General features: G+C 48.4%; 1 long non-coding RNA gene and 1 pseudogene across 1 annotated transcript; one reads left to right on the top strand and one right to left on the bottom strand.

The window, feature by feature from the left end:
* Positions 1-951: 951 nt before the first annotated feature.
* On the bottom strand, positions 952-5,705 carry LOC100610013 (cysteine and histidine-rich domain-containing protein 1-like; annotated as a pseudogene).
* Positions 2,115-6,718, top strand: LOC134807928 (uncharacterized). Its single transcript, XR_010149570.1, has 2 exons — positions 2,115-3,577; positions 5,134-6,718. It is a non-coding gene; the product is annotated as an uncharacterized LOC134807928 (long non-coding RNA).
* The last annotated feature ends 16,155 nt before the right edge of the window (positions 6,719-22,873 follow it).

The raw sequence follows: 22,873 nt of genomic DNA, 5'->3' as shown, positions 1-22,873 counted from the left end.
GGTGAATTTTTTTTTTTTTTTTGAGACAGAATCTTGCTCTGTCACCCAGGCTGGAGTTCAGTGGCATGATCTCGGCTCACTGCAACCTCTGCCTCCCAGATTCAAGCAATTCTCCTGCCTCAGCCTTCCAAGTAGCTGGGATTACAGGCATGTGCCACCATGCCCAGCTAATTTTTTTGTATTTTTAGTAGAGACGAGGGTTCACCATATTGGCCAGGCTGGTCTCGAACTCCTAACCTTGTGATCCTCCCACCTCGACCTCCCAAAGTGCTGGGATTACAGGCGTGAGCCACCGTGCCCGGCCTAAAATGGTGAATTTTAACCAAATTGATACCTCTGTATTCTTATTTATGTTTCCTATACTCTTACATCATACTGCTTGGCAAGTAATGTAAGTTTTGACATAATTTAAAAATTCAATTAGTTGTAAACAAATTCTAATTTGTTAAACAATTTATATATTCCTCTTTACTTACTACACTACCTCAGAATTAATCCTCCTTAAAAAAGTAATCATCCCACATAGAAAAACTGCAAAGCTTCATCTCTTTCTTAAATATTTTCAAATAATGTAAGAACATAAATCCATGTAAAAACTGATTAAAAATGGACACTTCATCTTCCTTTACTAATTATGGAATAATAGAAAGAAGTAAATATCATGTTCTTAATATTTCTCTGCTTAACAGAGAAATACGAAGAAATACTGCAGTTATGGTTATGGGAGATTTTCTAGCTTCTTCAAGTACAGGACACAACTATGGTTCCTACCAGTAAGGAGAAACGAATAATCAATCTTACATAACACAAAAGAAAGGTGAGAGGCACAAAAAGACAAACTGACTTTGGCTTTTAAGAACCTAATGTTAACCCTGTAATGCCAGATTGAGTAACACAACAACAAAACAAAAGATGACAGCAGCAAGTCACCACTTCACACAGTATTAGGAATTCTGAAATACGTAATAGCCTTCTTCCCATGTCCCGCTCAATCTGTTGTGTTGTCTTTTTGTTTTTCCTGCTTTTTGGCTGCAGGCAGTTCAAGGCTTGCCCACTGCATCGGTTCAGCTTTTCTCATAGTGATCTCAATCTTTGTTGCAGTCATAGTTACATAACTTCACTTTACATCAGTCACACCCCATAATTTCACATTTTGATCAAATCCCTTCTCTCCTTCAAATCCAATGTGCACATTTAACAACGTGCTATTTACTTCTACTCGGCTAAGTTCTGGAAGTGAATTTTTAGCATATACTGAAATGGTAACTTCACCTTCAGTCTGATGCCAGTCCTCTCTACGTGGAACAACATTTTCCCCAGCATCCTTTTTAGCCCATATGTGTTTCCCTGTTGAACAGCCCTCTTGGGCTAAGAATGTATTAAAATCAGAAGTTTTTCTTCTACAACAGCTCCAGTATTTCATCCCCTCATGGAAAATGGGTACTCCAGAATGATACACACAGACTTCTTCTAGACTCTCTAGACCCTGACATGTCTTTGAACACCCTCCATTCTTACATGAGGTCCCAATCTTAATTTCATCAGTCTTCTTGCTCTCTTTTTGTTTTTTTTTTTTTTTCTGGTGGAGTCTTGCTCTGTTGCCAGGCTGGAGTGCAGTGGTGCAATCTTGGCTCACTGCAACCTCTGCCTCCCAGGTTCAAGCAATTCCCCTGCCTCAGCCTCCCAAGTAGCTGGGACTACAGGTGTGCACCACCACGCCCGGCTAATATTTTGTATTTTTAATAGAGACGGGGTTTCACCATGTTGGCCAGGATGGTCTTGATCTTCTGACCTTGTGATCTGCCCGCCTCGGCCTCCCAAAGTGCTGGGATTACAGGCGTGAGCCACCACGCTTGGCCTCTTCTTCTTTCTTATCTTCTTCATTCCCTGATGACAGTTTAAGTTTATCAGGTGAGGCAGATATTTTTAATTCCAAATTTGTCATTGGTGCATCTGGGCTTGGCCTTTTGATTGCTTCTACTGGCTTCGGGGCTTGAATGATGTGTTCCTGAAATTTGGGTTTCAATTCAGATAGTTCTTTCTTCTCAGTAGTCTTTACTTCAGGTTTGACTGGCTCATGTGGCTTCTCACTATTATGTCTACCTTTTGTACAGCCTACAATGCTTAAGAAATCAGAAAAATCAATTGTTCTTCTCTTATATCAAGACCAATCCTTAATGCATCGTGAAAGACTGGAACACCTGGGTGGCATAGGCAAGCATCATCGGAATTGATCTCAGGATCGAAGCGCTGACCGCAGCCCCGGTTGTAGCACAGCAAAGCCATTTTCTTTTCCCACCGTCACAGGCAAGGCCCAAACACCGGGAACGGCAAGAGGGTGCATTTGCCACTCCCGTGTCGCTAGCACCGGCCTTGACAGTGGACTATTACAAGGATTTCTGTGGGCCCGCTCTGAGCCGCCGTTTCTGGCCGTGCAGACGGACTTCTACCACACGGTGGCGCTGCGGCTCTGCCATAGAAGGCTCCTCTCGGTCCAGGAGCCAGGCAGGGCCGGCCACAGGACCAGCCTCCGACAGCGATTTCATCCGCACCCTGCGGGGCAACGTGGGGCCTATCCGTAGCTTTCAGCCTTTCCTGGACCCTACCAGGACAAGAATCGCGGGGAGAGGTGCGAAGAAGGTCTGGAGAGGAGGAGGCTTGGGACAATGCACAGTCCTGGAAGTGAGGCTGACCGCTGACCGCTGTCAGGAGGGACATGGACCGCTGACGGGGAATCATGGGATTTCCCACCGGCCCAGTCATCTCCCACGTCGGGAAAAGGGAAGAGCTGCTTCCCCATGGCGTGTGCGCGTGGGAAGGGTCTCGGGCAGAGAAGAGGCACTTTTTCTGTCCTCCAGGCTGTTTCCGCCAAATGAAGACCTGGGCTGGAAGAGCCAGGAACAAAGAGGAGAGTCGGGTGCTGAGCACCCAGCGGGAGAGGATGCAGCCCGGTCATCGCACACCTGCTGACCACACAACATCGTCTGCGAGTTCCCCCCACATACTCCGCCTGCAGCTGCCATTTGGGAAGATGACTCTTGCCTCTTTCACTGTCGGTTTTTTAGATTAGGACTCACGGGCCTAGGGCAGGACTCAGCTCTTCCAGATCTTTATCGAAAAGTAACATCACACTTGTGCCCAGGGGTTCGAGACCAGCCTGGGCAACAGGACAAACCCCCTTCTCTACAAAAAAACCCCACAAAATCTGTGTGGAAGGTGTGTGAACCCTTGGGAAACAGAGTTGCTGTACACGTGTATCAGGCCCTGAGCCAGCTGCAGGGTGGGCATTACTGCCTGGTGCCCTCCGCCCTCACTCTTCCTCCCTGGATGTTGGGGATGGCCCCGTAAACCTTGTTCATAGGGGTCCCTCGTTTTCTGGGACACCTCATCTGAGCACTGACGAGGGGACACAACTCTTGGCTGGGAAGCAGGAGACTGAGCATTGCCTTCAAGCCATCCCCACACATGTGACCTCAGTCAGCATTCTGCCCTTTTGTGGGTGTCAGTTGTCTCGTCCATAAAATGGGATGATGTTCTTGTTCCAGCCGGCATACTGGATGACTAAATGAGGGAACAGGTAAGAAGCTGCATTGGAAAAAGGTACCATTCAGCTGCAAGACATCCTTGTGCAGTTCCCCCAGGGCTAATGGGGTTTGGTTGCCCACCTGGGCTGTGTCTCTTCGTGGCGCCAGCAGGTGGCAGCATTGCCTTTGCATGTGCCGGCTCCACCTCTGGCCTCTCCCAGACATGCAGCGTGTAGGGCAGGGGACCATTCTTCACCCAATTCATTTCACGGGTCATGGGAAGGAGGGATCTGAAATGCCCTGAATGGGAAGGGCCTGGAAAGAAAATGAAAATCTCATTCCTCCCCTCAAAAAAACACAGATAAGCCAGGAGAGCAGGATCTGGTGCATGAGCCCAAGAGGGCTAATGTGACCACTTAGGCTGAAGGGGGACCTTACCTCTCTCTGCCACAACGGTGTCCCCCACCACCTGGAGGAGGGAACTGGGGATCCAGAAGGCTTGGGTCCTTGTGTTTGGTTGGAAAAGTCAGCCAGCATTGCAGTGGGGCAGCAGGAATTCCTCTATTTTTGTGTGTGCAACAGAGTTGAAAACTTAATTCACTCTATAATTTATTTGTGCAAAAAAAAAGGTAATTTCCTTATTTATGAGTCTGTAATGAATCTGGCCTTTCTTCCAACCCCTGCCTGATGATAAGCGAGAAAAACAATGAAATTTTCAACTTGATTTGAACATCCTGGGGCCAGAGAGTTTAGCCGGTCTTGTTAAGTGATCTTATTAATTTCTCTTGGATAAAATGCTTAGTTCTCAGACTGCTTTCCCCAGCTTCTCCCACTGTGGTGCTGTTGGGGTTTTGTAGACGGTCAAGGGCAGCTTGTGTGGCATCTGGTAGGAGGCATGAGTTGGGATCCTGGTGTGTGGTGTCCTCTAGACCCAGCAAGGTCCCCTGGCCCTCCTGGCCACTGATCATACTAGAAGCTGAGTTTATGAAACTCATGGTCCAGTCCCTCCTGATCTGACTAGAGCCCCTGTGGCGCCCCTGGCTGGCCAGCCCTCCTGCACCTGGGCCCCTCCTCCCCACCAAGTCTCCTAGCTGTGCCACCATGGCCCCAGTAGGGCTGCTGGCTCACAGGAATGGAAGTTGGCTTTGAAAGCTGAACTTTAGTGGTGCCTCTCCCTTACCGGGCAGCCCTGGTGCTGGAGGCAGAGGCCGGGTTGGTTTGCAGCTGCCTGGGATGCCACTTCTTCCCAGAGTTCCAATGTGAGTTGGGGACAAGGGCTTCTTTCTCTCAGGGAGGGGTGAGTGGGCCAGTGCTTGGCTCCGCTTGTTATCCTTCTAATCCCCTTCGTACCATCCCCTGGGCAGGAAGGAGGGGACCAACACTCTTCCTCTTCTTGCTCAGTCATCCATTACATAAAATTCCAGGGCCACACCCAAGGAGAGGGATGAGGGAATCCAGGAAACATGCTCTCAAGAGAATAGCCTGCTTTAGAAGACTTTTGATCTGCAGCATAATCCTATTTTGCATGTCAAATACCAAACATTACCACATTTTTTCTTCTGTGCATTCTGTCTATATCAAACATTAATCCTGGTCTCTCTTTAAGCAGAGATGCATGCCTCAGGCCAATGAAGATGAAGATCATGTACCCATCAAGGCAAAAGAGAAAAGCACTGCACTCCAACCCGGGCAACAGAATTATTATTATTATTTTTTAAGAGATAGGATATCATTCTATTGCTCAGGCTGGAGTACAGTGGTGCGATCATAGCTCACTGTAATCTTGAACACGTGGACTCAAGTGCTCCTCCTACCTCAGCCTCTAGGTAGCTGGGACTACGGGTGTGTGCCACCACACCTGGCTAATTTTTCTATTTTTTTTTCAATAGATGGGGTCTTGCTGTGCTGCCCAGGCTGGTCTTGAACTCCTGAGCTCAAGCAATCCCCTTGCCTCAGCTTCCCAAAGTATGGGGATTACAGGCGTGAGCCATCGTGCCTGGCCCAAAATTTTTCAAATATCATCCTTTTAAGCTTCAAATGTTACCAACATTGGCGAATGCAACCAGAGGAGACATAACACATAAAACACGGGGGGTTTATCCACAAGGAGAATTCACTATCTTGCTGGTGTTAGGATCTGTCCTTCCAGGGAGGATACGCCATGAGTCAGAAGTAGATGCCACTCAGCAAAAAGAAAAAAGAAAAAAGAAAAAAAAAAATCACACCCCTATGTAAAGATGGCGTGGCCCAGTTGGAACCCCTGCAGAGCTCAAGGACTCTCAAAAGGAGGCTCTTAGCCTGGGGCCAAGGCAAGACCAATTCATAGGATGAAAGGAAGGCTGTGATTGGTGGGCTCTTGTCCAGGCTCCTCATTTGTCCTTTCCTACTGGAGGAAATGTGACATGGGCAATTCAAGCCAATAGGGAACCTGGGGAAGGGGCTGGTGGTGGGTTTCATTCACTGCTTTCCCTCACGTGACTCCCTCAGGAAGGGGGTCTTACTGGGCAGGGCTGAGGCAGATGGCCACACTTACAGGTACTCACTGGCACATGTGGCTGGATGTGGGGGTGGGGTGGGGTAAATAACCATAGCTACTTCATGTAGTTGTTGCAAGGATGAAATTACTTAATCCTTTCTTTTTGAGACGAAGTCAGGCTCTGTCACCCAGGCTGGAGTGCAGTGGCACGATCTCAGCTCACTGCAACCTCCGCCTCCCTGGTTCAAGCAATTCTCCTGCCTTAGCTTCCCAAGTAGCGAGGATTATAGATGCCTGCCACCATGCCCAGCTAATTTTTGTATTTTTAGTAGAGACAGGGTTTCGCCGTGTTGGCCAGGCTGGTCTCGAACTCCTGACCTCAAGTGATCCGTCTGAGAGACAGGACTAGCTGGATTTTCTAGGCCAACTAAGACTCCCTAAGCCTAGCTGGGAAGGTGACCGCGTCCACTTTTAAACGCGGGGCTTGCAACTTAGCTCACACTGACCAATCAGGTAGTAAAGAGAACTCACTAAAAAGCTAATTAGGCAAAAACAAGAGGTAAAGAAATAGCCAATCATCTGTTGCCTGAGAGCACAGCAGGAGGGACAACGATCGGGATGTAAACCCAGGCATGCGAGCCGTCAACATCTACCCTCTTTGGGTCCCCTCCCTTTGTATGGGAGCTCTGTTTTCACTCTATTAAATCTTGCAACAGCACTCTCTTCTGGTCTGTGTTTGTTACGGCTGGAGCTGAGCTTTCGCTCGCCGTCCACCACGCTGTTTGCCGCCATGGCAGACCCGCCGCTGACTTCCATCCCTCCAGACACAAGGTGTCCGCTGTGCTCCTGATCCAGCGAGGCACCCATTGCCACTCCCGATGGGGCTAAAGGCTTGCCATTGTTCCTGCATGGCTAAGTGCCCGGGTTCATCCTGATCGAGCTGAACACTAGTCACTGGTTTCCACAGTTCTCTTCCATAACCCATGGCTTCTAATAGAGCTTTAACACTCACCTCATGGCCCAAGATTCCATTCCTTGGAATCCGTGAGGCCAAGAACCCCAGGTCAGAGAACATTAGGCTTGCCACCATCTTGGAAGCAGCCGGCTGCCATTTTGGAAGCCACCTGCCACCATCTTGGGAGCTCTGGGAGCAAGGACCCCCCAGTAACATGTCCACCTCGGCCTCCCAAACTTAATCCTATTTATAGTGTTAGAACAATGCCTATGATATCGTAAATCAGGCTGGATGTGTACTTGCCATTTACATCCACGTATGTGTATGTTTCCATGTGAATACCTGTAGAACTTACTGCCTGACACAGAAGGCACTCAATAGATGCCAGTTGTTCTTATCATTGGACACACAGAAACATAGACACAGACACTTAGATGAGTATATCTTCATAAACAAAGACATAAAGACACCCCTATACCTTTACTAGATACACTTGAATTTACATTTGCAGATGTGGATATGCGCAGTCACACATCATAATTATAACTAACACCTATTGGTAATTTACTATATCATAGGCATTGTTCTAACACTATAGAAAGGATTATGTAATTTCATCCTTGCAACAACTGCATGAGACAGGTATAGTTATTTACTCCCACATAGAGGTCAATTGAGTCACATAGAGGTCAACTCAAGCTCACAAAGCCAGTAATTGGTAGACTTGGGATTCAAGGCCAGGCAGTCCGGCCTCAGAGCCTGCACATGTAACCAGTGGCAATTCTGCTCACAGACACCCACTGTCTTCCACACAGTCTCAGTCATAGACCTTCACCCAGGCAAAAAGAAATCTCCCACCTACAAGTAGATGCACTTCCATGGTCACAAAACTGACGTGGGATCCTTGCACACACGTGCGGAGCCAGAGGCTCTGTCTGAGCCTTGCAGAAACTCCTAGCATTCAGATTAACTGGTCGAATGTGATAGTGTATTTTCTTGGTGAGTGGGCTTCCAAACAGCTCTGATTCTGCACCTGTCCAGGTGTTAGGTTTATAGCCCCCACTTTTTTGAGGGACTTGGGGAGGAGGCCAGTTCTGTCTTTACCTCTAGTGGCTAAATCAAGTTTTGGCCTTGTCTGAGGGTTTCAGGATCCCTGGTCGTTTCCCCACCTGCTTGTCCTCTGTGAGTGCTGGATATTGTCTGTGGGTGGATTTTTAAAATTTTAATTATTATTATTATTTGTATTATTATTATTTTGAGAAAAGGTCTTGCTCTGTCGCCCAGGCTGGACTACAGTGGCATAATCACTGGTCACTGCAGCCTGGATCTTCTGGGCTCAAGCCATCTTCCTGCCTCAACCTCTCGAGTAGCTGGAACCACAGATGCGCACCACCTCAACAGGCTTAAAAAATTTTTTTTGGTGGGGCATGGTGGCTCACGCCTGTAATCCCAGCACTTTGGGAGGCTGAGGTGGGCGGATCACAAAGTCAGGAGTTCGAGACCAGCCTGACCAACATGGTGAAACCCCCTCTCTACTAAAAATACAAAAATTAGCCAGGTGTGATTGTGCATGCCTGTAATACCAGCTATTTAGGAGGCTGAGGCAGGAGAATCGCTTGAACGTGGAGGTGGAGGTTGCAGGGAGCGGAGATTGTGCCACTGCACTCCAGCCTGGGTGACAGAGTGAGATTCTCTCAAAAAAAAAAATTTTTTTTTTTTAAATAGAGACGGGGGGTCTCACTATGTTGCCCAGGCTGGTCTTGAACTCTTAGGCTCAAGTAATCCCCTTATCTCGGCTCCCTAAAGTATTGGGGTTACTGGTGTGAGCCACTGTGCCCAGTGCCTGTGGATGGTTCATCTTAACTTCTTTGCGCTTTTCCAATTCTAGTTGTTGTTCCTCACCTTAATCCCAGGGCCAGGTGTCCCTAGCTGGAGGCTTTGAGCTGGGCCCACCTGGGAAGTCCTCCGGGCTTCCTGGGGCCTGGGGGACAGGTCTGTGCACAAAGGGGAGGGCAAGGAGGTGCAGCCAAAGCTTGCAGCCCGGGGTGGGGGTCACCTTGATGGCTTACGATGGCCTCTGGCTGAGTGGACACTGGGCTGCATGTGGGCTTTGACCTGAGGCCAGGCTTAGGGGAGCACAGGGAGAAGCTAGAGTAGCTGCTCCGCAGATGATGGGTGGGCCTCTCAGCACCCTGCCCCAGCCCTGCTCCTCTGCGCTTCGCTGATGTGCTTGCCCAGGTGTTCCTTCTGGCCCTGATAAGTCCCCATCTTCTCTTCTGGCTGCTGCAGTTCTTCCAGCCCTTGTCTTGGTCAGACACTCATTTATTAGTTCTACTGACATCCACCCCTAAAGACGAGTCTAAGTGGAGGCCCACAGGCTGTATATATGGAGAGTTAAAGTTATAAATCAAGCTGACAAACTTAAATAAAATATGTTGTATCCTTCAACCTCGACAAATTCACCTTCAAAATGAGAACATTGAAAATGCACATGAACTTGAGTTACAATTTTTTTGTTTGTTGGTTTGTTTGTTTTTTTGAGATGGGGTCTCGCTCTGTTGCTCAGGCTGGAGTGCAGTGGTGCAATCTCGGGTCACTGCAACCTCCACCTCCCAGGTTCAAGCAATTCTCCTGCCTCAGCCTCCTGAGTAGCTGGGGATTACAGGCGTGCACCACCACGCCCAGCTAATTTTTGTATTTTTAGTAGAGATGGGGTTTCACCATGTTGACCAGGATGGTCTTGACCTCTTGACCTCGTGATCTGCCCGCCTCAGCCTCCCAAAGTGTTGGGATTATGGGTGTGAGCCAATGCGCCTGGCCGAATTATAATTTTTATATGACTGCAAGTCTGCACAATATTGAAGACAACTGAATTTAGTTATGATGAAGCCCCTCAGGGGATTCCCAATAGAATGGGAGGGTCTGTTGCAGTTATCCTGTGCCCGCCTTGTTGCTGTATGTTGGCTATGGGGGAAGATAACTTGTCTCTTTAGCTCACAGATCTTCAGGGCAAAAGGAACCCTCTCTAAAGAACCACACCTGAGGGGCCTTATTTGCACCTGGACCTGAGTTAGAGGTTGAGGTCCTGGATTTGGAGCCTGAGCCCGAAGGCTTCATGGCTGATACCTTAAGGGTCTTGGAAGGTGAGTGTATTTTGCACGTGGGAGGTATGTGATTCATGGGAGGCAGAGGGCAGACATTGTGGCAGCTAGTCTTTCAAGATAGGCCTCCCGTGTTCACAGCTCTAGTATGCCCAACCATGTGTGGTCCCCTCTCTTAAATTCTGTGGATAAGCCAGTGATGTTTGGGCAAGGAATAAAGACATTTATTACATTTCATAAGTTAGTGTATATTTACTCTCTAGAATTCACTTCTTTGCCTTAACTTCAGCAAAATTAGTAATCATGTTTTTATAATAGCAAACTCATCATTTGTGTTCCGATGACAGTGCTGATCTACAGGATGAAAGAGAAAATGAGCTTGTGTCAGAGTTGTTTCAGTCATCCGTGCTACGTAACAAACTGTCCCAAAACTTAGGGGCTGAGAACCACCACCATTTGATTATTGCATGTTTCTGTGGCTTGGCTGGGTTTAGCTGAGCAGCTTTGCTGCTGCCCGTGCTTGGGAATTCTCATGTGGCTGTGGTTGAGTGGTGGACGAGGCCGGGATCATTAGGAGGCTCAGCTGGGAGGCAGGGACATCTGCTCCTTTCTCCCTCTGTGTGTCATCTCTGGCCTTCTCTCTCCAATAGAGTTGCTGGTCACTCCAAGGGGGTAGCTGGACTTCTTACATGGCTGGTGCTCAGGACTCACAGAAATGAGTAATTTAAAAGGGAGGAAGAGGAAGCTGCCAGTCCTCCTGAAGTGTCCATCTAAAAGTTATGCAACTGCTTCCACTGCATTGTATTTGTTAGATGAGTCACAGGCCAGCCCAGATTCTTCGTGGGAGGACCACACAAAGTATAAATACCAGGAGGTCTTGTTCACTGGGGCTTTCTTTGGAAGGCTGGGACCACAGTGCTAGAAGTGGTGTGTTGTAAGAAAAACCTAAAACCTGTGGTGTACTGAAATCTTGAGACAGAGTGAGGAAACGTATTGGAGGCTGGAGAACAAAAGGCCTGGGAGAGGCACTGGCAGAAGAGTTAAGTGAGTCCCTCACCTGCAATGATGTGGACATAGAAAAGGGCACCCAATGAACTTGGGCATCTGGCTAGGGCGATTTCAAGGCGGATCTTTTGAAAGTGATATTTAATAATTAGCTTCTTCCACCTGACTCTGATAAAACAGGAAGAGTCTGGGCTTGGTGGCTCACGCCTGTAATCCCAGCACTTTGGGAGGCCGAGGCGGGCGGATCACTCGAGGTCAGGAGTTGGAGACCAGCCTGGCCAACATGGTGAAACCCCGTCCCTAGCAAAAATATAAAAAATTAGCTGGGTGTGGTGGTACACGCCTGTAATCCCAGCTACTCAGGAGGCTGAGGCAGGAAAATCACATGAACCCAGGAGGCGGAGGTTGCAGTGAGCTGAGATCACACCACTGCACTCCAGCCTGGGTGACAGAAGGAGGCTCCATCTCAAAAATAAATAAAAAATAAATAAAATAGGAAGAGATAGAGATGAACTGAAGAAGGAACTATTTAGGTTTTGAGCAGAATTTTGGAAATACAAGGAGCCCAGGACTGTTGTTCCAGCCAGTAAAAGGCTTTCAAAATAAGAAATGGTCTCAGAGCAAAGATAAAATTTAGGGCACTGCCCGTAAATTGTGGCCTTGGGTAAATGTGAAATCAAGAATGTGGCTGTAAAACCCTTTATTAAAACCTCAGAAAAATTTAAGGGCATTATTTTTGTAGACCTTTTGGATAGACAAAAGGGCTTCCGAGAATATTTTTTTTCCCCCTTGAGACAGGGTCTTGCAATGTTGTCCAGGCTGGCCTCCAACTCTTAGGTACAAAGAGCCCTCTTGAGCAGCTGGGACCACAAGCACACACTGCCACGCCCAGTAAAGAATCTTCAGAGTATACATCTTAGATCCTCTCTGCTAGACAATAGGACTTCTAAGAATCCCACAGCAACCTCACAAGTGGCTTAAAGTAGAAAAAGGCCTACTAGGGGAGAAATGGGGGTATGGCTATTGTCTTAAGTAGTAAATTATCATTTGATATTTAAGAAACCCACAAGTTTTTGAAAGAATTGTATCAAGTTGGGTGGGAAGGGACGGAGACAGTTCAAAATGCAGCAGACCCTGGTCATTAGTTTCTTTCTTTCTTTTTTTTTTTTTGAGATGGAGTCTCACTCTGTTGCCCAGGCTGGAGTGCAGTGGCACAATTTTGGCTCACTGCAACCTCCATCCCCCGGATTCAAGTGATTCTCTTGCCTCAGCCTCCTGAGTAGCTGGGATTACATATGTATGCAACCACACCTGGCTAATTTTTGTATTTTTAGTAGAGATGGGGTTTCACCATGTTGGCCAGGCTGGTCTCGAACTCCCAACCTCATGTGATCCACCCACCTCGGCCTCCCAAAGTGCTGGGATTACAGGCGTGAGCCACTGTGCCCAGCTGCCCTGGTCATTTCTTATGGAGAAGGATGGATAATTGAGTGTGAAGCCAACAGCTAGGGACAGCCCCTCCCTGAGAGCAGGACCAGGTCTATTGAAGACACTGGTGACATGTGCCTGGCTTGCTTTCGGAATTGCACTGTGCAAGTTTCTTCTCCTTTTTGAATGAGAGTGTCTGTTGCCATTATCCTGTGTCCACTTTGTTGCTGTACGTTGGCTATGGGGGAAGACAACTTGTCTCTTTAGCTCACAGATCTTCAGGGCAAAACGAACCCTCTCTAAAGAACCACACCTGAGGGGCCTTATTTGCACCTGGACCTGAGTTAGAGGTTGAGGTCCTGGATTTGGAGCCTGAACCTAAAGGCTTCATGGCTGATACCTTAAGGGTCTTGGAAGGCGACTGTATTTTGCACGTGGGAGGTATGTGATTCATGGGAGGCAGAGGGCAGACATTGTGGCAGCTAGTCTTCCAAGATAGCACCCCCGTGTTCACACCCCTAGTATGCCCAACCTTGTGTATTCCCCTCTCTTAACTCTGGGTTGTCTCCGTGACTCGCTTTTGACCAACAGAAAGCAGTGACGGTGAGGCTGCATGACTTCTGAGGATAGGCCATGGGAAGCCTTTTGCCTTTCAGCTGGGTCTGTTAGAAAGCTTGCTCTGGGGTAAGTCAGCTATCATCTTAGAAATTTGATTCCTCTGAGGCCATCATACTATAAGGAAGCCAAGATAGCCACATGGAAAGGCCACATGGAGAAAGCAATAGATTCAGCCAGATTCCACTTGTTCCAGCCATCCCAGCTGAGGCCTGAGATAGGTGAAAGAAGATGCTGCCATCTTGGATGTGTAGTCCAGTTGAGCCAACGTTTGACTCTAGACCAAGGGTGTCCAATCTTTTGGCTTCTGTGGCCACATTGGAAGAAGAAGGACTGTCTTGGGCCACACATAAAATACACTAACAATAGCTGATGAGCTAAAAACAAAAATCACGCACACAAAAAAATACTCATAATTTTTTAGGAAGTTTATGGGCTGGGCATGGTGGCTCATGCCTGTAACCCCAGCACTGTGGGAGGCTGAGGCGGGTGGATCACCTGAGGTCAGGAGTTCAAGACCAACCTGGCCAACATGGTGAAACCCAGTCTCTACTACAAATACAAAAATTAGCTGGGCGTGGTGGTGGGTGCCTGTAATCCCAGCTACTTGGGAGGCTTAGACAGGAGAATCACTTGAACCTGGGAGGCAGAGGTTGCAGCGAGCCAAGATCACGCCATTGCATTCCAGCCTGGGCAACAAGAGCGACGCTCCATCTCAAAAAAAAAAAAAAAAAAAAAAAAAGAAAGTTTACGAATTTGTGTTGGCCTGCATTCAAAGCCATCCAGGGTCTCATGCAGCCCATAGGCTGCAGGTTGGACAAGCTTGCTCTAGGTCCTGCTGCCATTTGACTGTGACTACATGAGAGACCTGTCCCTATAAGCGACCACTAAGTCCAGGTAACCCTGAGAGCTAAAAATATTTTGTTTTTATTAAAAATAATTGTTTTTAATTAAAAGCTTCTTTTGTGTGGAGATGGGGGGTCTCTCTATGTTGCCCAGGCTGGTCTTGAACTCCTGGCCTCAAGTGATCCTCCTGCCTCGGCCTCCCAAAGTGCTGGGATTATAGGAGTGAGCCACCATGCCTGGCCAATTGATTTTAAAGCACTAAGTTTTGGGGTTTGTTATGCAGCAGAGATAACCAAAATAGTACAAAATTGCACCTATTTTAATAAAAATGTAAATTGAAGTAAATTGTAAAAGATCAAAGCTTAAAATTACTTCTCTTGTAAGTTTTAAAAATTATTTTTTCTTAAAATCTTCAAAATTATCTATTAAAATTAAAAGGCAAACATAACTAATAGTATAACCGATCAACTTTATCTAATACATTCAACATTTAAATAAGATGTTTAAGTGAAGCTAAATTTTAAATATAAGTCTTGAAAATGTAATGAAGTCTTACTAAACATTTTTACAAAAATAAACTCATTTACAATTGTAGCATTGTTCCATGTCTGCCTAGTTGCCAATGTAAAGCATCAGTGTCATGCTTCATGCATGTTATATCTTGACCTACATGTGTGCAAATGTAGGCGAATTATGAATTATTCATATTGGAAAATGCTACTCAGCTGCCATGTGCAACTATAGCAAATATTGTGCTAATGTGTGAGTACCTCTGCAACCACAAAGAAAAGCAAGAAAGTGCATCTTGCCACCGCTGGGATCTGCCACTTCTCTTGCATTCTTGCTATGTGAGAGGAAGGATTTGATCAATGCCTTTTCTCTTACCTTAGTGTGCACACCATCCACTCCTCGCTACACTCCAGAGCCAGGGCAGTGTCTGTCTCTGGTGTGAACAGCAGCATAGCCCACAAATTTTCACAGCATGTAGACACAGTCTTTTTTGATTCAAGGACATAACACAAAAGATGTGAGGCGTTTCCCTGGGGCCTGAATGATGTTGCTCATGAGAGTGGATGTTTTGGGGTTAGAGATCACACTGTACTAGTGCTGAGTGCTGGATCTCGAGAGACAAGGGCAGAGATATCCATGTATTCTTTAATGTGTGTGTGTGTGTGCAGGGGCCTCTCCTGCCTATGTCTAAGGGCAGTACTGCTTCTAGCTGGCCTGTCCAGATCTGGCAGAGGTCTTTTATGTTTCTCTTCCAGAGAACTATGGGATTCTGACCCTTGGAAAACACATTTTCACTCTGACTCTGTTCTTTGGTTTGGAGCCTATTTCATAGTTAGTTATTAGCCTGGTATGTTAGATGGGACATTTTCAGCTGCAAGTGACAGAAGACCAAATCAAACAGGCTTGAGCAAAAAGGGACTATATTGGCTTCCACTGCTGGGAAGTCCTAGGGCAGAGATCCAGGGCTCAAACTTGTTTTCAGGGGTGGGAGCTGGGGAGCCCTGGGATTAACAGATGGCCCCACCAGGACTCCTGCAGTGGGGAGCAGTGGGGATGTGTGTGGTTCCCTCATGGACCGGGGACAGCCAGACAAGAATGTGTCCTCCAGGCCTGGTTATCACCTTTTCTGAAATGTAGTTCTTGAGTCTATTGTGCCCGGTGCCTGTGCCAGATTTCTCAAGCAGCTCAGGTGCTGGGCACGATCTTCCTGAAGCGTCTGTAGCCTGGAGCCGATCCCCCCGGCCCCCACTCATGTTTCAAAGCTCTCAAACCCTCTCTGCGCCCCCAGCGTTGAGTGTGACATCTCACCAGTAAAGCCTGGTGAGGACAGAAGGCTTTCTGGGCATAGAAGACCATTTCCTTGGGTCTATTTAAACCCTCAAGGACCCCCCTAGGGATGGCTGCCCTGGAATATTACCACTGCAATAGTGCAAAGTAAAAATGCCTGTACAATAAAAACCAAAGAAACCATCTCTGCCAAGCAACTGGGAGTGTCATCTTTCTCCCATGGAGCTCTGCTGCCAGGCTCACAGTGGTGGAGACCCCCGAGGCCAGCCTCTCATAGACATTTCACTTCACACAGCAGCTCCTCCATGTGGAATCCCTGGAAGCTGGGCATGCAGGGCAGATTACCCTCCGCAAGGGCCCCCAGAGTCCCCTCCTGGGTGCTCCCCTCCCCCCACTCACTTTCCACGGACCCTCCTAGCTGAAGATGGCCGCTGCCCCTTGCAGCCCAGAGTCCTCCCGTGTTTCCCAGTCTACCCTCCCAAGACTTCTTAGAGTCAGCTGGAAACCAACCCTGGGAGGAAAGAGAGGAGGGGCTGGGAAGGCTGCTGGCTGCAGCTCCTGGAGGCCTGGCTGTCTGTCAGCATGAGGCTGGCCTTGACCCAGTGTCCTTGGAGCCTAGGGATGTGTATGGGTCACACCTGGGGCCATGATATACCTGGTGGGCTGGGGCCTTTCCTATGAGGCTCAACCTCCTCTGTCTCCCTCTCTCCCTTTCCCTCCATATGTCTTTCCCCTTCTCTCCCTCCTGTGCTCTCTTTCTCCCCAGCCTAAATGAGGTCCGTTAGACAAACCTTGACACACCAGACTCTGAACACCATAAGTCTGATCATGTTCCGTTTTTTTTTTTTTTCAAGATAGGGTCTTGCTCTGTCACCCAGGCTGGAGTGCAGTGGTGTGATCATAGCTCACTGCAGCCTTGAACTTGCTGGCTCAAGCAATCCTCCAGCCTTGACCTCCTAAGTAGCTGGGACTACAGGCACACACCACCATGCCTGGCTAATTTCTTATTTTTTTGTAGCAATGGGGGTCTTGAACTCCTGGCTTCAAGTGATCCTCATACCTCGGCCTCCCAAAGTGCTAGGATTATAGATGTGAGCCACCACACCTGGCCTCAATCATGTTTTTAAGAATGTTTGTTGACATGAAACTACCCGTGATATATTGTAGAGAGAGGAGAGCAGCTCACCAGACATTAGAGACAGGGCGAGCTCAGTTTTCTAACTAGCTCTTGCCTCTGCTCCCCAAAAAAAGACAATGTAAATCATACAACACAGAGTCACAAAATATCTATATCTATATCTATATCTATATCTATATCTATATATCTATATCTCACATGTATAATAGTGTCCTCTTCCTTTCAATTTTGCCCTTTGGGGTCTAGGCCCAAGTCCCTGGGTCAAAGCCCTCTGAAGACTCAAGGATGGCAGATCCAGCCCAAAGCAGAAATACATTTCAAAGGCTGGCCTGTTCCTCCTCCTCGCCCACTATGGCGTTTGTCACTTCCTCCCCTTGGAGTGTCTGGGGCCCCAGCCTTGGGAAAAGATGAAGCCAGAATTGTTGTATCAAAGTCCCAGCACATAATAAAGGCATCTCCCAGCCCCACCTAAGGACATGATCATGTGTGTTTGTTCACACAAACAGCTGTGGGCTGGCCCACCAGAAACCATCTCTTGTTACAAAGCCAGAATCTTTTCCATCTGTGTTTAAGCTGCAGCCCATGAAATTATGTCCATAAAAGTAAGATTGAAAGTGAAAATAGTGAACACAATAAATTATGGCTACACTGTGTTCTCTCCGGAGGGACGCCCTGGCAAAAGAGCCTTCAATATTTCTTTTTTCTTTTTTTTTCCTCTTTTTTTTAAATTATACTTTAAGTTTTAGGGTACATGTGTACAACGTGCAGGTTTGTTACATATGTATACATGTGCCATGTTGGTGTGCTGCACCCATTAACTCATCGTTTACATTAGGTATATCTCCTAATGCTATCCCTCCCCACTCCCCCCACCCAAGACTTCAATATTTCTATCTAGCACTGTGTTGTGTGTTTCCTCAGAAAGCATTCCATTTGTGCATGGGAAGAAAGCGCCTAGACGGCTGAGGTTGATCCAGTAGAGCTGTGGTGCTTGGCTGGCTGTCCATGCCTGGCATCTTAATGTCTTTTCCAAAGCAGAGTTGTTCAACTGCAAAGTGTAGCCAGGGGGAGATTGTCTAGGGGAAGATTTGTTGGCCAGTTTCCATTACTACCACCATCTTCCTTCTTGCAATTCAACCCCACCACCACATCCCACCACGACCACAGGCATGGATCCAGACACCACCAACAACATCCTCTGCTGGTTCCACGTACCTACCATTGCCCAGGCCGTGAAGAAGCGTTTGGGAGGAAGAGAAACCTGAAAGAGTCACAGGACCACAGACCTGAGGGTTTAGAATCTCAAGGGGGGTATAGGCCAGATAAAAAAATAAATACAGATAACTTAGAACAAGAAGGAAAGTCACCAGTTAGGTACTGAAAAGTTCTCCCCAAGTTCAAAAGAGGGAGAGATGAGTCTTGCTGGAGAGAGTGGCTTTTGAATGGAACTTGGAAGGATGGCTTGGATCTGGACCTGGAGGAAGAAAAGGCCTTCTCAGAAAAGGGATTGATTAAGGGAAAGCAGGAAATTGTAAGACATGGGTGAGGATGGAATTCATGGAATTCCTGCACCCTCAGGTACGTGAGGAGCAGTGAGGGAAATCAGGCTGGAGGATGGGTGGGATGGGCTGGGGAATGTAATGGGTAAAAGAAAGAGCCATTCAGTCTAGGGATTTGGGTCTTTCATGGGGGAAAGGGGAGGATCAGCTGACAGTTACTGAGCTGAAAGTGGACAGAGCTGGTTCGGGAGCTAATCATTGTAGTGGGATCTTGGGGCCAGGGAACATTCCCCTTTCTACACTCTCTTCCCTAAAAAGGTTGGTTCAAAAATCCCACAGAACTCTTGAGTGTTAGCCATTTGCTTTAAATCCTACCATGTCATACCTTGTCCTTTGAGATTATGCATTTGTGATAGAGGAGGGCATGGGAGAAGAATGAAACACGTGTGGCCGTTTCTCTATTACTCAGACCTCAGGGCAAACAAGTACATCGGAACTTTTCTGAAGGGTGGGCTTTGCTTGGGAGAGGTGGAGTGTGAGGGTGCCAGGGCACTTGTTGGGTTGGCGGGCACCCCAGGAAAAAAATGTAGCGAGGACACAATTGTGGGCATGCCCCACTTTTTTTTTGAGATAGGGTCTCGCTGTCACCCAGGCTGGAGTGCAGTGCTCTCAGTGTCACCCAGGCTGTGCAGTGTCACCCAGGCTGGAGTGCAGTGCATGGCTCACTGCAGCCTCCACCTCCTGGGCTCAAGCGAGCCTCCCACCTCGGCCTCTGAAAGTGCTGGGATTATAGGAGTGAGCCATCACACCCGGCCTGCTTTGCCCTTCTTTGAGAGATCAGCTGGATGTGGCTCTGAAGTGTTCAACTCAGAGGAGAGAACTCCAGGACTCAGGGCAAAGGCATCTTCAGGAGCTGATGGGAAGCCCAGGCCCCCTCGTGCCTGAATGGGTGGACAGGGCTGGAACCACCTTTCATGGCTTTTGTCCTGGGTGCTGAGGGTGATGCTGTGCTCACCCCACTTTCCTATGATTCTGATGGGAACCCCTGGGCTGCATCAAGGAGGCATTTCCAAGTTCTTTGCAAAACTTTTCTTGACTTTATTTGACAGCCCAGCCCCCAGTGCAGTGACATTTCCTCTTCTTTCTCTCTGGGCCGGGTGAATGTGAGTTCTCTGTAGTGGGGGAGAAACGGACCAGTTGTCCCATCGGGGCTTAGCATCAACTCTCTTTCTCTGGCAGATGTTTAGGATTTAGAACTTGGATCTCTCCCTTCACCCCACCAAGCACAGAGCGTGAGTCCAAGGAGTTGGGAACTCTGGGAGAAAAGGGGCTTGTGACCCTGGCCTGCCTTGTTATTCTCTGAGGACAGGCGGGAAGGGCTCTTCTAGTCCATGCTGGCGGCCAGGCCAGCATTTGTGGTAGGCGGTGTTTATGTGAATGCACAAATGTTTATGTGAGATTGCCAACCGGTTATTTATGAGTCTCTCAGCCCTTCCCCAATAAAAGCTGTTTCCTCAATGTTCTGACAGGCCCTGCATCTGTAACTAATGTGTCACTCGCTCAGCTAATGCAGTTCACTTGTGTTTATTTTTGCACAAAAGCAATTTATCCAGTGCGCTGAAAAAAAACAACAAAAAAAAACAAAACCCAGCCCTGTCAGGGGCCTTCTCTTTGGGGCAGGGTGTTTTTCCTCAAAAGAAGCTCCAAACAGCTCACGGAACAGGGCAGGCTTTTGGGATGTGTGCCTGCCTGTGCTTCTGGCATGGGTCCCTTTGTTCGGAGTGTGAGAGCGTGTGTTGAGGGGGTGTCTGGCAGCGTGTCTGCTGTTGTCTCTGAGTGTGTGGATGTGTGTCTTTGGGTGTCCATCAGTCTTTCCTAGACCGTGTGGCTTTGAGTGTTTGCCTCTCAATGTAAGAATCCACCGGGGTGTGTGTGGCTCATATTTTAAGAGGTTGTTGAAAGCGGGGCTAGATCTAACTTTGCAGTCTCTCTGGTTGAGATAAATCAAAGTTGGGAGAGGGGGTTGTCAGCAGGAAAGGGTCTGGAAGAGGGATCCAGGGAGGAGGAGGGTGAGCGTAAAGGTGAAAAGGAAGGATGCTTGACTTCAGGGCCAAAGGAGCATCAGCTCTGGTGGCCAAGGATGAGAACTATAAAACTGGAGGCAGATTGTCTACATCCCAGGCCCTCCCCACATTGGTGAATTTTCTCCTTCTCGCTCATTTTCCTTTTCCAGCATTGGCAGTGGATCTTTGTTGTGCACAGGATGGACTGTGGCTTGTTTGGGCAGTGAGAAAGGAGGCAGCCTGAGAAGTCATCTTCCCCTGCAGACCCGGGTTTCAGGGAAAAGGAACCAAGAAGTGGGGTGAGGTGGGGAGATGGCAGCAATGTCGGGGGGATCAGGAGTCAGGCTGGGTGCTTGGGGTCAGCCAGAAGGAAAAGAAGGCACCCACTTAAGCTGGGGAAGGGCCTCCACCTCATCCCATAGATTGTCACTGTGACCCTGGCCAGTCACTGACCCAACCTGGGCTGGGCAGGAGGGTCACGGGCTCCATGCAGACCCCTCCCACTGTGGGAACAGCAGCTCCTGCATGCCCGAGTCCAACTGATGTGGAGGCGCCAGCCCCGATGGCAGATGTCTTTCTTTCTTTCTTTCTTTCTTTTGAGACAGGGAGCCTCGCTCTTTCGCCCAGGATGGAGTGCAGTGGCACGATCTCGGCTCACTGCAAGCTCCGCCTCCCAGGTTCACACCATTGTCCTGCCTCAGCCTCCCGAGTAGCTGGGACTACAGGCGCCCACCTCCACGCCCGGCTAATTTTTTTGTAGTTTTAGTAGAGACGGGATTTCACCATGTTAGCCAGGATGGTCTCGATCTCCTGACCTCATGATCTACCCACCTCAGCCTCCCAAGGCAGATGTCTTTCTTGTCACACCTAAATGGCCCAGCAGGAGTAATGGCATCTTAGGACAGTGGTTCCCAGCCACATGCCTGAGGGAACTTGGCACTTATTCACTGAGACGTGGCGTCATCTCACAGCTCAGACCAAATCATGGCTGCCTTGTCCCAGTTTGCAGGAAAATATTAAGCTTACTCAATCTTGAGTTTTTCTCCAGTAAGATTTCATTAAATCTTTGGTGGCTGCCAAATGATAAGTATGTCGATATTTGTGTACACATATAGAAACAGACAATTGTGTTTTATCCGAAAGGTTTTTTTCATGGACCTGGGCTGTTGCAACAGTGATTTTGTCAGACATCCATAGCCTGGCTATGAGGCTGAGAGGCTGAGGAGGGCCATCCATCTGGCTCTTGATTTCTCTGACCAGGTGACATTCATGGTTAACTTCCTGTCTCCCTGTGACTGAGTGAATTGGACTTAGGGGACTGTTGATTTGCTGGCTTGGGTGTGTGTATCTGGGGCCGGGGGAGCTGAAGGATGTCAATCAGTTCTGTGCTCTGGTTTCCAGATAAGGACTTTCAAGCTGGGCAGTGGCGGGAGGCCTCTGAAAAGTCAGGATTTGTCCTCTTGATCTAACCGTCAATGCCTGGTCCATAAGACAGGCCTCACTGCCCCTGCCTTCAGGGCCCCAGGGGTGTGTGTTTCCTTCCCCACCTCCAGAGCCCTCCCTTCCTTCTGCTTCCAGTTTCTTCCTTCTTTCCTGGCACCCTGGGATTTTAAACTCTTCCTTGCAATTGAAGTTGTCCTCAGGCCGGTGGCCTTCCCTGCAGTGAGTGAGCCTCGCAGCCGCTTCTGTCTTGGAAATCTTTGGGACAGGCTCAGGCCCTGGTGTGGGTTGGAAGGCCCAGACATTTAGAAAGCTCAGTGTCTGTGGGTGGGGGAAGAAGGACTGAGGGGGGTGACCATGTGCTCTGAGAAACAGCTTACTTTAGAATCTAAAGAGAAACAAGTTGAGCCCTCACACTGCAAGGATTGAATCCCACACAGCCCTCACCGGGCTCAGCTATCACCTCCACATCTTCACCAGCGCAGCTTTCGGGTGATTCTGCTGACCCGGCCTCTCCTGCCTACCTGACAGTAAGTCCCAGCACATGGCCATCTGCTCCTGCCACAGCCTTGGTTTGCTGCCACACTCAAGCCCTCTTTCCTAATTCTTCGGCCCTCACCTCCCACCTCGTCTACTGTAGGCTGGGAAAGGATGGTCCTGCTGAACATACAGAGCATGGAACCGTATTTTCCACTAGCAAAACTGTTCCTCAGGTTCCAAAATGAGGATTCAGGCCAGGCATAGTGGCTCACACCTATAATCCCATCACTTTGGGAGGCCGAAGCAGGAAGATAGCTTGAGTCCAGGAGTTTGAGACTAGCCTGGGCAATGTGGCGAGAGCCTGTCTCTACAAAAGTAAAAAATTTAGCTGGGCATGGTGGTATGAGCTTATAGTCTCAACTATTTGGGAGACTGAGGCAGGAGGATCATTTGAGCCTGGGAGTTCAAAGCTGCAGTGAGCTGTGATTGCACCACTGTACTCCAGC

Source organism: Pan troglodytes, chromosome 12, assembly GCF_028858775.2.
Source record: "Pan troglodytes isolate AG18354 chromosome 12, NHGRI_mPanTro3-v2.0_pri, whole genome shotgun sequence".
NCBI classification, from domain to species: Eukaryota; Metazoa; Chordata; class Mammalia; order Primates; family Hominidae; genus Pan; species Pan troglodytes.
The sequence above is the reverse complement of the archived record's forward strand: the minus strand, read 5'-3'. Positions and strand labels throughout refer to the sequence as shown.